The following is a 14,406-nucleotide window of genomic DNA, read 5'->3' as shown; positions in this document are numbered from 1 at the left end:
TAATTATCTAAAACAAGAAGTTAATTTTGATCCAACAGTATGAATAAAAAAAGTCATTTTTTTAATCAAAAGAATAAAAAAAAGTCTACGCATGCGCACTGTACTCTTTTGCAGGAGTTGATTTGAGTTATATACATATAATTATTTTTTTTTTAAACATACAATCTCTTGCTCATATAGAACAAAAAAGTGTCCGGAGGTAACGAATGCCCAAATCCCGAAGCCCTCCTTTGGGCACGAAGACCTTAACATTTGGGTTATCCATGTGGGTTCGGTAGGCACTTACCAAGTACATTAAAAGTTCCACACACAAAAGAGACGCAAAGAGAGTTGAACATGACATCGTTAATTTGATCAGCCTCACCGTTTTCCCCTCCAAGCACCTCATTGAGGGAGCGGAAATACACACATAGCCCCTAGCTACACCACGGCACCCGATCAAACCCCACCCTTTTCTGCGGAGAAGGAGGCTAAGGAAGGGAGAAGGGTTTGAGAGGGGAAGGCGGAAGAAAACCCAATCGATGGTGGAGGAAGGGGATAAGTAAGGAGCAGCGGTGGAGGAGCGGCGGAGGGCTCCGAGAGTGGAGGGCGACAGAGAGCAAATCTGGGTTAGAGGAGAAGAGATGGGCAAAGTAGAGGAGGCGGCATGGTGTAGGAGGGTGGTTGGCTGGAGGAGCAAGGAGGAGGTGCAGGTGGGAGGCGGTAGCTCCACCCCAGCACAAACCCTAGTTGGAGAAATGATAAAGAGAGAAAGAAGAGAGAAGGCGGAAAAATGTAGTTAACACCTTTGAGCTATATTTGAAAAGGGGAAAAAATGAAGGAAGCGCTTTCGGTTAGGTTTAGGTATGGCTTGACCCATATTTAACCTGGCCCGTTTCAGCACGTCTACAATTGATCCGTATTCAACCCGCCTAGAGCCATCCAAACCCGTCCAATTTGCAACCTCTAATTTCTTTCCCCCTTCCCTGCTAACCCTAACTACTACTACCTCCGTCCCAATTTAATTGTCACTTTTGGGAGTTCGTGCTACTTTTCAATTGATTATATCTTGTAATTTATAATATTTTAGGTGATTTTGAAAACATTGTATTATAGAACAAATCTAGATTTATCAAACAAGATCTATATTAGATATAAAATTCATTACCAATTTAAAGATATAACTAGTTTTTTTATTTAGTTAGAATAGAACTGAGACAAGTAAATTGAGACGAAGGGAGTACTTAGTTGGCCAACAAATCAACGGCTAAACAAATCAATATCTAATGAACGGCTAAATACTTATACACATTTTGAATTTCCCCTTGTCTTTCCTCTCCAGCGCACAACTCACAACAGAGAAACATAACTCCATTCTCCCTCTTATGTCGGCTCCTCCCTCCCTTGTCGGTTCCAACGGTTCTCTCTCTCTCTCTCTCTCTCTCTCTCTCTCTCTCTCTCTCTCTTCAATGAGCGTCATAAATAATCTGTTCCAATCTAGCGTTTCGGTTCCAACTCGCTCTCTCTCCCTGCGAGTTTATTCTCATCTGAATCGAGCTTCAAATCCTGAACTCAAACCTTAAGTTCGTTCTCTCTTCCTCTACCGATTGATCCCTTTTTCAACCTCATCCGTTAATTTTTCGCAATTCTAGGGTTAGGGTTTCAGTCCCCACCGTATAAGCATCTAGCCCACGATTTCTCAATCCTCTGTTTCATTAGCTGCGAATATAGGAACGTTTCCCTCTATTGATTGGTCCTGATTTTGTAGATTATTATTTTCATCCCTTTTGTTCTTAGGGTTTCAAGGTGTTCGATTTTTTTGGGCTTTCTTGGATCTTTAATTTCTTGAGGGGTTTGGTAAGTGTGGTAGTTAATTATCCTTCTGTTTATTTTGATGATAAATTTTGATTCCTTTACTTGAGGATTTGAGAATTTAGGGCAAAGCTTTGTTCTTCTATTAACTCAATTTGTTTGGGAAAATCAGTAGCTCAATTTGTTTGGGAAACTCAGTTTCTACATTAAACACGATACATTCACAACAAGAATATTATGTGTGTTTATTTACAAATCACTGCATGTACTCTTATGTGTGTGCGTTCATATTTTCTGCTTGTTTCGTTGATCTTGACTGTGAAGGACCAAATATATGTATTGCAGGCCTTTCGTGTACGATCCCTTGAAACCCTACAACTCTGCCATCAGAAGAAGCTAGGATTTTCTGCATTCATCTCCCGCAGCCCCTCTCCGCTCGATACAACTCGACTTTCGACTTCCTGCACACAATGAACACATTTGAGTCATGTTCTCTCCTCTCTCTCTCTCTCATGCACTTTCACGGTATTATTTTTTGTTATGTGATTAGTTTTTGTTGTATGAATTTGCCCTAATATCTAAGCCTGCTGGAAAAATTCAAATCAAGAGGACAAAGTTGTGAATTTACAAGCAAGAGGAATAGTGGAACTTTTAGTTTTTGGAGGCATTGCAAGTCTGCAATGCTTATCCATGCTGACCCAACCACAAATGCAGGTCTACAGCCCCCCTGCCAACATCGGCTGCGATGTGTACCCGTTGCATCACCTCTCGATCATAGCACCCACTCCCTCCCCTGTAGTCGCAAACCATTACAATCAAGTTTGTAGTATCCTACTGTTAACTTATGTGATGGTTCTAAGTTTTGATTTTATCGCTAATTTTTTATTTTTTTCAGCAAGTCTGACTCTGAACCATTAAGACCATTCCAATGAGTACCACACATCAGAAGGTAGTGTCGTTCAATTCATTCTCATTATAGTACATTTTGCAAGTTGGGGTGTTTGGATGTTTTGTGTTCTAAATTGCCCTAACACAAATCTAAATTAATTGTGATGAGGTTTGAAACTGATTTTTATGCTTACTATTGTTGCTGTTGTTACTATATATTCTTTTGTTGTAGGCAATGAGGTGCACAAAAGCAGTCGTAAGAGAAGGTCGCGTCAGTTACTTCTGGCAACATGCCAAAAGTAACAAATGGGCAACTGCAATTTTGCTTCCTTGAAGCCTTTTTTGGTCTTTCGAAAGGTAAATACCCTCCTTATACATGTAGATAGACACTTTTTTTTTTTTTAGACAAATGCTTCATTTTTAGTGATTGTGGTTGATGCAGCATTAATTATGGAGGTCACTGACTCAAGCTGTTGTTGGCTTATTGGTACTTTTTTTGTGGCAGATTTTGAGTAGCTCCCTCTTAAAACTTACCAATTTTTTGGCAGCCAACCAAAAAATATGACGCCACTAAGTCTCCTATTTCTGTTTCCGTTTATCGTTTATGTTCATTGTAGACCACTACTCATAACACAAGCTTTTGTGAGTCCGGGGTTAGAAACATGTATGTTGCCAATTATTTAAGCCTTTGGTATAAAACAAGATCACTTTCTGTTAGCTACTGTCAAAATATCCTACTTTCTGATGCTTTGGGGATTTAAAGTCCACTACTCTAATGTAAAGTTCTTTTGTTGGAACTTTGATTGCCACCTTTCCCTATTTTCCCAATCTATTTGGTTAATGATTAATGATATTTAATGACTGTTATGTTTGGCCCCATTGTGGGATTTGGAGGTTATCATATTTGTTCTTTCTTTGTTGGTCTCCATTGTGCAGGAAGATAACCCCACACAACCGGTTTTGTAAGAAGCTCAGCTTTCGTCATTTGGAAAAAAATGTTAGGCTGATGGTTCCAAGTTTATGCACGAACTCTGTCCTTCATTACATTATGCGCGTGGTGTAGATTACTTCTATATAGTGCATCAAAGCATTCTCTATGAAGACTTCCCATTTTACTCTTGACTAGCTTTGTTAAATTTTCATAATCTCTACTCGAGTGAAGATTTGTTTACCCTTGAGGTAGACTACTATGATGAGAAATTGATATTTTCGCTGGATCTTGGTGAGGTACGATTGCAGTATCATTTTTTGCCCAAGTACCACTGGTAGCTAGCAGCCTGATAGTCATCTAAAAAGTACAAACACAAACACATATTCATGCCCAAACACGAATACACACACGTCCATGACAATTTCAATTAGTAGGGACACGGACAAGGCTATGGGTGTGGTAAATGTGAATATCAGGTCTGCAAATACCAAAATTATTTGAAACAAATCCTAACTTAGTGTACGCATTTCCCCTGCGTCTAACTAATTTAAGTTCATTAGTGTAATGTCCAACTCTGCCCATTATTCCAGGTCCTTTTGTTTACTGTGTCTGGATATTGTCAATTGGTGATAGATTAATGTCAAACTGGACGTCTACCAAGTACTTGTAAAACCCTCATATTTTGGTATTTTGTTTTATGCCCTGGTAGTAAAGGCTGTGGTTCAGACTACTCAAGGCCCAACATGGTAGGTAGTTGCTTTTTCAAAACGTGATGGAAATAGTTTGTGTGGTGTGATGATACAAATCCCTTTAGATAATTTGATTGAAAAGACACTGAATTAAGGACCCTTCAAGTATATTTTTGTTCCCTGTGTGTTTTTATTTATTTGTGCATTGAAATATGACTGTGACTTTTTTTGTACCTAAGGTACTAGAACCATCTCCATTTTGCTTTCTAAATCACCAAGTACTTCAAATCACCTTGCTGCAGTTTGCAAAATTCAAATTAAAAAATCTCTATTTGCGGGTGTCATTTTTAAATCCTGGAATCATCCTATGGCATGACAATATGGAAGCCCATATAGCTTTGTGGCATGGAAGGCTAGAACAATTATGTAGTGGACCAAATGGTAGTCTCCCTGAAAAGTATGTCAGTTGTCAGCTTCACAATAAGGTGTTTGGCTAGGTGTATTACCTTTAACTAGCCTCCTAGTTATGGGGGAATCAATATTGTTAGTTGAACTAAATAGGTTTGGTGGTGTCCCTTTATGACTATTTTTTTTTTTTGAATCTCATTGTACTTATGGGAAGGGACGTGCCGTCACGACTAGACAATATGCTAAATATTTGGTGTTTGTTAGTCCGTTCGTGGTCTAGGCTTTTTGTTGTTCGATTATGGGGTTTCTTATTAAAAGGCGTAGATGTTGAGTTCGAAGAGAGAATGAACACTTCCCTCCACTCAACATGGGGACAAATTTTTGCCACATTTGTCATGTGGAATAGGATAGTCAACTTCATGTTGAGGCTGAATAATTGCATAGGCATTCTCTAGTTACACTTTATGTATCGTCTCAGTATCATATTTTTTCCACAAAATTTAGATCTCTGGCAATATGATGCAAACCAAAATATCCATAGATAATATAGAGAGAGAAACTCCCAAAAGGGATACAAAAGAGTCTTAAGATCTTGATAATATTTCTTCAAAATGATAAAAACTACTAAGTGAAGGACTCAACCAACTATTTATAAACCCATTACTACTAAGAACACAGAATGACATTAGTACACTAATTTTACTGCATCACTATAGGTTTTTGGACTCTTATATTGAAATTAAAATGTCACACACATTTGTTCTTTCTTTTCTCTTGGGCTTTGGTATAGTACATAACTTGATTGTGTTCCACTCTTACAGTTTCACATCTTGCATTCGCTACTTCTTTAAATGGATGGCTTACTTCATTCTGGTTTGCTAAGAAATCTTCATTGTTTTGTTGAATGTACCTAGAACATCTTATGTGATGCTTTAATGATTAATATATAAAATAAACCCAATTTTTGCGAGGTTTTGATGTGTTTTGCTTTTGGTCTTTGGTTGGAAATTTGTCTCTTTTGTTTCTGTGACATCACTGTTTTGAGTCTATAATACTTGTATTTATTAGGGTAATTGACTACTTAAACAACTAGTTTGCTCTACATCACTGTTTTGAGTCTATAATACTTGTATTTATTAGGGTAATTGACTACTTAAACAACTAGTTTGCTCTACATATCCGGCAAGGAATATTGTGTTAAAATAATTTTTGAAGAATGGAGATAAAGTGCACCCATACACCCTAACAGGTAGCAGATTACCCTACAAGCTCCTTAAAACTCCACTGTGACAATGACTTCGAACTCATGTTTGTCATTTTTTTTGCCTGATTGGAAATGGTATACATTTCCCCCCTTTATGATTGTGTTCAAGGACTCATTTGTCCTTTGAGCCATACTTTTGAACTTGGGTTGAGAAAATGTTGACTACGTTGGGTTGAGTTTCTAAGTAGGGTATAAAAATTTGGTTACCTCTGTTTTTATTTGAGAATCTTGCTAGCTTCACCAATATGTTGTGGTCCCGTATGATCATCCCATCCATGGATTGTATCGCCATTGTAACTTCCTCCTCCTTATCGAACCTCACAAATCCAAATCTGTCATTATAAAAGAACGATCTTTTGTTTGGTATGAAGGTATCCACTACATTACCTGAGCATCTAAAGAGTTGCATGAGCCATTTTGCATCCATCTCCTCTGGTAGATTTCTGAATAAAGTAACCACTATGTGTTGGCGTTGATTCCATCCCTTGAGATTGGTTTGAAATTCTGATCTTCTGCCATCCCTCCATCTCTCTCTCTAACCACTTTGTGTTGGAAATGATATGATTAGTTCTTCAGGAAAATGACAGGCATGTACTACTGAGCGATGGTATTTTTAGAGCCTCACCTCTTTGTCTTCCGGAAGCAGAAGAGAGATGGTCCTGAAAAAGTCACACCAGTGTTGTCTTATTATACCTGCAACTGCAATGATTCTATTCCCCAATCACCCCAACTTTGTAATGTTTTTGTTGCTCGAGTTGTAAGTCCTGTTTTTCTCTTAGGGTCCGTTTGATTAGAAAAAAATCTATATTGGAAAGTGTGAATGAGAGAAAGTGAAGTGAAAGAAAAGATTGTGAATAGAAAATTTATTTTCTTCTATGGGTTTGATTAAAATGATTTTTTTTTAAGAATCTTGTTAGAAAATGTTCATAGTTATTAACTTACCCTTAATATACAATATGTATCCTGGTAGGAAAGGAAGAAAATCATATGCATAATGGTAAAGTGTTATAAGAGGTGGCATCTTTCACAAGAAAATAAAATCTTGCTTGTGTTTTTAGCAAGAAAGTGGAAGCAATGTAATGATGCTTAAACGAGTTGTACAAGAAAATTTACTTTCTAACACTCAACCATTTTCATGCTAATCAAACATCAAAAAAGTGTTAATTTTTTTTTTCTCTTTGTTGCATTTTCTTTCATTTTCACTCTAATCAAACAGACCCTTAGTATGTTTTTCATTTTCTTCTTTATTGTCCACCCCACCTTTAAATAATATTGCTTAACTTTGAGCCATATGTTATCTCTTCCTTTTGACAGTCACCATTGGAATGTCAACATAATTCGGTTCAGTTTGTCTGTAAAGGTGATGTTAGGCAACTGCAATTCGTAGCTGCGGCTTTGATGCATAGATTTTGAAGACTGGCTTCCTCAAGGTACAATGGTATTTTCTATTTTGTTTGTTTCTGCAATTTTTTCCCTTGTATAGTATGACTTGTGTACATGTTCACAAATTTACTTGGGAAAGGCTCAATTGTTTTGTCTTTCAAGTGATATAAAGGTCTTGTCATTTGGCAATTGGCATATATTCCTTTCCAACTTGTTCCAAGTAATATAAAAGGTCTATTCATTGGACAATTGGCTTATGGAGCTCTCCTAGGAAGTGGCATTGGATATTCCTTTCCAACTAGAGATGTTTGAGAACAGGATCATTTTTTGCCTAAACGATATTTTAGAAGCGCATAAATGTCCATTTATAGGCCAGGTTTTGTTTTTATGCAGAATCATGTTCCCTTTGCTTTTATTTCCTCGTTGTAGACTTGAAGAACTGGACCAACTTTTAGGTTTCCAATGTTGAGCAAAGGCGTTTTTGGTTTGATAGGTCTTCAAAAGTTAAAATCATCTTTGCTCTTCATTTTCGAGGCCTGAAGTGTTGCAGTTGATCAAAATTAAACATTGAATGTTAACTCTCTTTTTTTTTTTTCCACTCGAATCAGTGAGAAACTAGATGAAGTCATGGTCTCTTGGAGTTTCTACTCTGCTCTCATTTTGAGTATGTGTTTTAAAATAGAATCAGTAATATGAAACCTTCTATTACTTATAACCAATTGTTTAGTCTTTGCCTGCTGAACTAATTTAGATAATATGTAGTGATTGCAAGAAGAAGAAGCTATGAAAAAGCATGTTGGGAATTCTTAAACTTGTCAATAGCCTAGTTGGTGGGTAGTACCCTTAAATGAAAGATGGAAAAAAAATTGCATCAAAATGTGAAAGGCAGGTAAAGCTGGCTTGATTTGGTTCTTAATTTTGTTTTTGTTTAAATGAAGTGCTTTGGTGAAGTGACGAGAATGACATGTAACATGTATCTTTTAAGTTTTGAATGCGAAGCTTAAAAGATTAATAGATTGAATAGGGTCTAAGCTAATGTACTTGGTCAGTCTGGTTTTTTATTAGAGAAAACATCGAAGGTATGAGGGACCTTGGGAGCATTTGGAACCAATAACAAAGCACCAGTCAAACATTGCCGAGCCAAAAAAAAATGGCACCAGTCAAACATTTGCATGAAGAGTTTGAGACACTACTACAAGCTTTGGTGGCAAAAATGGTACGTATTTTTCACATGCATATTTGGTATCTTATCTTTTTTGGGGGGTAAAGTCCACTCTACCCTGTTGTGGTTTGAGGCTTGTGAATCACCTCATTGACTGTAAGGACCCATATTTAAATTGTCATTTTAAATTGATCAAGTGTATATTTTCGATTTAAATGACGTGGATTCGTAGTGTATTGACCCGGGAGTTATGGGGTTTGATCTGTGGAGACCCATATTTAAATTTTATAAATTTTAATATTTAGTATGTGTTTGAGTCATTTAAATGTGAAAATATGTTGGAGTTGTAGTGCAATAGCTTATTTGTTAATGGAGTTGGAGTGATATTCTAGTACTTTGTGGGGTGTGTAGTGTAAATTGCCCTACATAAGTCAAGAGTCAAGAGTAGGGAATTACTTTCCCTTTTTCCTCCTCTCTCTTATCGTCGTTCTCTCTCTCTTCTCCCGTGCGTCTCTCTCTCACGGTTCTCTCTTGGGTCTTGCATCCATAGCTCAATCCCATGGAAACCCAGCCTCTCTATGCCGTGTTCCAACTTCCCCGATGTGTGAGTCGCGTTGATTAAGCTTGGAAGGGGTGTATCTCGGTGGATTTTGAGTTTGAAGCCCTAGAGTTCGATTGAGCTTGAGCTTGTGCTTTCGATCTTTGAGGTAGGGAAATCTAACTACTTTTATGTGTTTTTGAGTTTGTGTGATGTGTTATTGGGATTTGTCCCACATCGGTTATTTATCTCCTCCAAAACTAGTACATGAGTCTAGGCGGCCTCTCCACTTTTTGCCAATTGGTTTAGAGTTGGATGCTTTAACATGGATATTGTGGTTGATCTTACTCTAGTTGATTGTTTGAAGTTTGGCCTTGAAAATCCCTTATTTTCGTCACTTTTCTGCACCTAGCCAGACTGGTTCAAGTTTTTTACAAATCTTGCAGAAATTCCCTAGGACTCTACAAAACTCGATTTTGGTTGATTCTTGTGCCAAAAGTTCCGTGTTTGAGTCTACTATCTAGGAAAAATATGAACAGAAATTCATACTCATAAATTATACCCAGAAACGTCTATTCTCCAATCTGTATTCCAGATCTGGATGTCCTGTTTTTGTTCCCAGACAGCAGTTCGTATTTTGGGCATAACTCTTTCATGTGATGTCGGGTAAGACTCGATTCAAATTGCATTGGACAGCTGATTCGATCTTCTACAACTTTGTTTGAATAATTGCTTTCGAATTCTGAGGTTTGGTGGACCAAAATCGGCTTGCAATTAGAGTTGAGAAACTCGAAACACTTGGTTTTTGTGCAATCTGTTAAAATGATAGCGTTAGTGGACTTGTATTGGTTATTATGTGAACTAGTAACACTTTATAAACGATGAGTGGTTAATAGTGAGAATTACGAATGAGATGGGTGATGGCTTGGGATAATTAGTCCTTCAGGTTTCATTTCTTGAACTTTTATTACATGTTTAGTACTTATTGGTATAAGCTAGTGGTGCGAGGTCGATAGGCCTAAACATGAGATTGTGTATGATGAAATGGGGATAGTGCTGTTGGGTAAAAAACTAGATCACTCGCACAACAGAAGCGTAACGAAAAACAATCACACACAAAAGAGACACAAGATTACGTGGTTCCTCAAACTCGGGTACGTCCATGGAGAGAGAACAATTTCCACTAATATTGAATGAGTACAATGAGATACAAAATACCATACTCTAGCTCTCGGTATTTTTATCTCTCCCACACTCACCAATATTCTCACACAATTTTGCTCTTTCTCACACACTATGCTCTCTGCCTTTTTTCTTTCACACACACACAGCACAATTCACGGCACACCACCACCTTAAATACATGACTAGCTCTAGCACAAAATGATTCTTGAATTGCCCAGAAGAATCTGGAGCTAACCACAGATTCTCCTCCTTGGAACAAAACACAACTGACTTACTCTCTTAATTCCCTTGGTCATTAATTATCTCGGCCAACACCAAACAAACCACTATGGCCTTTTCGTTTTCCAAACAGCATTAACACCACATGGGCAAAACCTAACAAACACCCCCTTTTGCTCATGTGATATCGCACCCCCTCGCTTGGGTGCCCTGCACCCTTTCACCAGGGTGACTAATTGAAAATATCGGAAATCAAATTTGGTGCGAAAGAGACCCTCTTCCTTGCGCACAATTTTTCTTCATCAACTTTTTCCAAAACCAACAGTTGAGGCACTTCGTTCTCAATGTTGCTCTCCACACATAAGGACTCGTTTGTTTGCGCCTTCACACGCCATACTCGTGTAACCCGATGCCCATCATTTTTTCTTGCTCGGTATCCACCATTTGCACGCCACACTTCAACTCGACTTTGAAGCTTGTACAAATTGTCCGTCATTTTTCCTTGTAACATCACTTTATCATTCTTGAAAACCTCAAGAACATCGTCCCTTGTTGCAAAGCTACAACCCTTTGAATGTAACATTCCCAAAGAAATTAAATTTTTCCTTAGTCCCGGCACATGTCGAACTCCGGTCAACCTCACAAATCTTCCATCGGCCATTCGAAAACGTATCGTTCCTATGCCAACAACCTTATTCACCATGTTGTTTGCCATCCTAACGGTACTTCCATCACAAGGCTCATACGAACAAAAATATTTTCTATTTGAACACATGAAATGAGATAAGAAGCACAGATACGGATACGATACGATACGATACGGATACGTGGATACGTGATTTTTCCAAAATTAGGATATGATACGGTAAGGGATACATTGAATATAAAATAAAATTAAAAATATATTATATACATATAATTTTGAAAAGTCTCAGACTGACTTTTTAAAAAAATAGAGTATATATATGTAATATATGAGGGTTTCAGTCTCAGAGAGAGAGAGACGAGATATATATGTAATATATATTTATATATATATATATATATATATATATATATATATATATACTGTATACTGTATATAGTATATACACACAGCGAGAGAGAGGAGAGAGACGAGAGAGAGAGAGAGACAAGCAGGTCAGAGATAGATGAGAGGAAATCACCTTCTTTCTTCCAGGCTTTTCTTCGTTTCATCGTTTCTGATTCTGATCGATAGGCTAGAAGAAACATCATATATGTAGCCCTAATTGCACTTTAACCCATATGTTTTAAGAAATAACATATTTACCCCGAGCGTATCCAAAACGTATCCCAGCGTATCCAAAACGTATCCGAACGTATCCGAATACCAAAAAATAAAATAAAAAACCAGATACTCTAAAAAACGTATCGGATATGTATCCGGAGCGTATCCGATACGCGTATGGTACGTGATACAGAGGCCAAAATAGAGTATCCGTGCTTCATAGGAAATGAGCAACCGGAATCCATAACCCAATCAAAATTCTCCATACCTTCCGAAGTCACCGTGAGCAAATCACCTTCATTTTCGACGAAGCTCTCGACAACCGCCGCTTTGGGTTTTTCCTTCTCTTCATCTATCTTCGCTTCGAGCTTTGGGCAAAACTTCAATATATGGCCTTCTTCATTACAAAAATAGCATTTCCTTTTGTCAACGGCCCGCGACTCGCCACCTTGCGAGGATGAGCGCCCCCTTGGCTTGGACCAATTTTGCCTTTCGGTCGTCCGCCCTCTAGCTTGACTACCGGAAGATGCAATCATGACACGCTCCTCGGATATCTTCTCACTCTCCTTCCTCCGCATCGACTCGTGAGATAGGAGTGTAGCAATAACCTCATCAAGTCCAAGAGTGTCTTTCCCAAACAACAATGTAGTCTGGAGATGCTCATACGATATTGGCAAGGAAACCAACAAAATGATTGCCTTATCTTCCTCTTCAATCTTTGCGCCAATGGCTTCCAACTCCGTTATTAGCCGATTGAACTCATCCAAGTGCTCATTAATATTTCCTCCCTCGGACATACTTAACGCATACAATTGCTTCTTTAACGACAACCTATTCGTCAAAGACTTGGACTTGTACCTACTCTCCATCTTCACCTAAAGATCCGTTGGATCCGTTTCATTGATGACTTCTCGGAGAGTGCTATTCCCGAGATCCAATTGGATGGTGCTATTTGCAAGCTCTCTCATCTCCTCCCATTTATCTTCCTTCATTTCTTCTGGCTTTTCGGATTTTGGCTTGAGTGCTTTCACTAAACCTTCTCTCACCAAAATATTCCTCACCCTTTGTTGCCAAAGAGTAAAATCATTGTGCCCATTGAAAAGCTCAACCATGAACCCGGTGCTTTTCCTGCCATACCGTAGCTCTGATACCACTGTTAGGTAAAAAACCCAATCACTCGCTCAGCAGAAGCGTAACGAAAAACAATCACACACAAAAGAGACACAAGATTACGTGGTTCCCCAAACTTGGGTACGTCCACGGAGAGAGAACAACTTTCACTAATATTGAATGAGTACTGTAGGGGGATGAAAACAATTGAGGCTTCGGATCACCTTGGATTGCAACGGCTGTTTCGTGCCTTTTCACCGAAATCCTAATTCGTCGTTGGAACCCTAATCTGCAAAATAGACAGGGGGTGAGTGCACCTTTGCCTCTCGTGGCAAAGGCCCTCCGATGTCAAAGTTAGTATCACGTACTAGAGAAATCCTAATTATCAGTAGGAAATATCGAATAATGCAATGTATTGCGTACCTTTCACCTCTAGGTTTACCTCATATTTATAGATTTGCGTATGCTTGCTGCCCAAGCATTCCTGTTGCCCTAGGATTCCTATTTCGTATAGGAAATCCTGGATATCAAGGATTCTCGGTTTCCTTATCAATTCATTATAAAAGAGTCCTTTTAGGATTCTTTTCCATTAAAAGCCGAACATCCCATTCTCATTGGGTATCTTTCTCAGATCCTATATTCTTGGGATCTTATCCACGACTACTCTGGAATCTTCTAGAGTATTTCCTCTGCTCTTGCTCTTGATTAGAGCTCTTTCCTTGTTTGGCTGTATCGTAGCCGAACAGTCTTCCTGGACCAGCTACTTCACATGTAATTTGGTCCAAATGTAATCAGAATGTCTTTATCTGCCGAACAGTTAGTTTACACCAATGACTTCTCATGTTATTGGCCTTTATCGCCATTCAACGCACTGATCGACAATCAGTCCTGTTCAATTTTTCACGTGTTCTTATATACCACGTGTTCGGCAACTAGATGTATCTGTTCGGGAATACCTCCCTACAATTGCTCCCCAACTTTACCTATTTTCCACTGTTCGGGGGTAATGGGTGAAGCTTTTAGAGACAAACGTTTAGACTTGAATTTCCTTTGAAACCGAGCAGTTATAGTATTTAATACTTATTGATGCTTTTTGGCACCTTTGTCATTATACCATTTCGGGGTAGTGACTCCACGTGGCATGTTTCGTATGCAATTCATTAATTTCAAACTGACGTTTTATCAAACGGCGTCAGAACGGCATTTGCTTTACGTTACTTTAACTTGTAACGGCGTGGGAGGAGACGTTTCGTTTTCGTTCCTTGCCCTTAAACCCCTGAAAGGGCTTCTTTTGGGTTTTCACCCAAAAACTCGAATCTCAATTTTTTTCTCCCTAAGTTTTGAACGAAAATTCTTCCACCCTTTCCGCCATAACCGCTGCCTCGAAGCTTTCGATTGCACTTCCTACCATTGCCGCTGCAAACATCGTAAGACTCTTATTCCTTTCTTGCATCTCATTCTAGGATTTCTTCGCTTGATTTGTCCATTCCTTAGGGCTCCAATCTTACCCTTTTCCAGATTTCTCTTTTTAAATCGGGTATATCTATGGCGGAAGATGGTGAGAATCCCTTGAAACCCAGCAAATTTAG

General features: G+C 38.5%; 1 long non-coding RNA gene across 2 annotated transcripts; it reads left to right on the top strand.

The window, feature by feature from the left end:
* Nucleotides 1-2,128: 2,128 nt before the first annotated feature.
* On the top strand, nucleotides 2,129-4,108 carry LOC131323074 (uncharacterized). 2 transcript variants are annotated; one of them, XR_009199076.1, is made up of 4 exons: nucleotides 2,129-2,280; nucleotides 2,687-2,740; nucleotides 2,912-3,036; nucleotides 3,616-4,108. It is a non-coding gene; the product is annotated as an uncharacterized LOC131323074 (long non-coding RNA). The 2 variants fall into 2 exon arrangements; XR_009199073.1 differs by lacking the exon at nucleotides 2,129-2,280 and having other exon boundaries at nucleotides 2,454-2,740.
* Nucleotides 4,109-14,406: the final 10,298 nt, after the last annotated feature.

Source organism: Rhododendron vialii, chromosome 1a (assembly GCF_030253575.1).
Source record: "Rhododendron vialii isolate Sample 1 chromosome 1a, ASM3025357v1".
Lineage (NCBI taxonomy): Eukaryota > Viridiplantae > Streptophyta > Magnoliopsida > Ericales > Ericaceae > Rhododendron > Rhododendron vialii.
The sequence above is the reverse complement of the archived record's forward strand: the minus strand, read 5'-3'. Positions and strand labels throughout refer to the sequence as shown.